Genomic DNA, 2,724 nt, shown 5'->3' with positions numbered 1-2,724 from the left:
TTGCAAGACGGAGGACTTTTCCTTGTATCAAACACGAATTCCTACCTAAGAACTTCCCAAATCCCGACCACAATCTTAAACAGGAATAAGTTGAGGTTGTTAAGCTTATTTAGTGGTTAAATACACTGGCCTAAACCAGACAATCTGGGTTTCAGCCTGTGTCAGTATGCTTCCTCCATGCTGACACTAAACGATGAGATCTCCTGGGATGCTGCTTAATTACTGTTCTGCAAGTCTTCATGAATGGCTGTCAGGCAAGCTGCCAACACAACGTATCAGTGCCCAAGTGCACCTCAACCAGACCAACTGGATCTTCTGGTCACGTTATCTAACCAATAATACTAGGGTAGGTATTATTATAGTGAATACATTTTGGGCAGGAGTAGATTTGTTTGGGTATGGGTAGCCATTTAAAACACGTGTGACTGGCGCCATCTACTGCTGCCATTGTGTTATTATAGGCGTGACAAATAGTCACATGGATTACTATAATCATATACAATGGGGATCTTGTGGGGAACATTATCTTCCTTCACTAACTTTGTTATAACTGTGTTTCCCAACCTTTATGACTTGAGACTTTAGCTGTGACCCCTTGGAGGAATATCGACTCTGGACCCCTCATCACAGATTAGGGCCTCAATGTGGATGCGAGTTATAAGCAGTTTTCCCTTTTTAAGGATTTTAGAGGCCTGGGGAACTGTGAGTACATATTTCACAACAAAAAGTAGTGAAAAATAAGCATTTTGTATGTGAGTAAATATATATTTCTTCTTCTTTCTTTTCTTTTTTAAAATCATTTTTGACACCTCATTTATATTGACCGGAACCACTGTGTTAAACAACATATTCACAAGCGGGGCACTGCCCAGGGGCTCCAGAACTCCCTGGTTCACTTTGTGTCAATAGGTTCAAATGGTAAGGCCTTTTTCTAACAATATTAACAACGACTCCATTCAAGTGTTCTAGTAAGCCATGGCAGTGTGACAGTGTGAAAGCATGAACAATACCAGGACCAGTTATCATTCATTATATTATTTACACCTTTGCTTTGTCATTGTGAAAGGATTTTCACCATTGAAGTACAATATTAATTAAACTGGGTCCTGCTTGTCTGGCCTTGTCTTGTAGAGAGTTGCTAGAATGCAGTAATACGACGTTAATTATTTTAGCTTGTGTTCTGCTCACTTGGCGAACATTTCTGTGCTAAATCAAAGACACAAACTTAAGGACACATGCCAAACGCTGGGGCCAGTTGTGTTATTCCATCACAGGCTGGTGTCTAAATTCATGGGCTTATAATGAAGCTGCTGTTTGTGCTGTACTTACTGAAAACTTGGAGACAACAGGTATATCTACAATACACACAGTGGGAGTGGGAGATGGACACTAACAGCAAACAACAAAAACGTTTTCCCCCTAACAGGTTAATCCGGTTATGCACCTAGAAAACACTTAGGTAAACGTCCCATTGGGAAATGTAAAGAATGCTGTGTTAAACAAAATGTGTGAAAACATGAATACTAACCTGTATTTCACACTGCTGCACTAAACTAATGATTAATCAGCTCTATGAGCCAGCTCTTTTAAATGAGCGATGGGAACTGGTTGCCGTCTAAGAGCTTATTTATTTTCCTTTTTTTGTTTTATGAATTAGGCTAATAAAATAACATTAAGGCTTAAGCATGGTGAGACTTGCACTGGTGCACCGGTTGCCAACATACAACAACAGTTAAATACCAATAAAACGGTCAATACGCATATAATAGTGGATATTTTTACATTATTTAAGGTAATTATAGCAAGCATAATGTAAAATTATGGAACTCCGGAAATTAATATGATTTAATAAGGATTAATGTGATTACATTGAAGAACTTAAGTGATATATGAGCGCACATAGTCTACCAGTCATAGGGTGCATTATAAAAGCCAGAAGTATTAAATGAAGAGCCGCTGGGGGCCAAAAGAGCCAGCTCTTATTACTCAGCTGAGTGGAATGATCTGGCTCACTCAAATGAGCTGGAATTCCCATTACTAGAGTAAAAGGTAGTTTTGGTTAAAAAAAACAACAAAAAAACCACACACACAGGCTTCAGTATGGAAGCCCATTTCTGCTAGCGTGCTGGGGAAAAAAATATTCTTTAAGTTAATATAATGAGAAACTTTCTCAAAATATTGACTCAATATCTCAAAATAATGAGAACCTGTCTCAACATTTTGAATTAATATCTTAAGATAAAGTCTTAGTATCTTAAAATAATGAGAACCTGTCCCAACATTTTGAATTAATATCTTAAGATAAAGTCTTGTATCTAAAAATAATTACAACCTGTCCCAATATTTTGAGTTAATGTCTAAAAAATAATTACCTAGTATCTCAAAATTAAAACTCAGTATCTCAAAATAATGAGAAACTGTCTACTAAGTTTACAAGTCATTATTTTGATATAATAATAATAAGTATAAGTAATAAGTCAAAATAGTGAAGACGTTCTCATTACTTTGTGATAACAAGTCAATACTTTAAGATGCTATGTCAAAATCTGGAGACAATCTCTCATTATTTTGAGACACTAAATCAACATTTCAAGAAAGTTTCTCATTACAATAACTTCCAGAATCTTTTTTTTTTCCCCCCAGTCACATTGGCCTCCATACTTTCTGTCAGTGTGAAAATGAATAAGTGTTTTTTTCTTTCCCCCTCCAGGATGGGAACAACCG

Source organism: Dicentrarchus labrax, unplaced genomic scaffold (assembly GCF_905237075.1).
Source record: "Dicentrarchus labrax unplaced genomic scaffold, dlabrax2021, whole genome shotgun sequence".
Taxonomy (NCBI): domain Eukaryota; kingdom Metazoa; phylum Chordata; class Actinopteri; family Moronidae; genus Dicentrarchus; species Dicentrarchus labrax.
Note: the sequence above shows the minus strand (reverse complement) of the source record.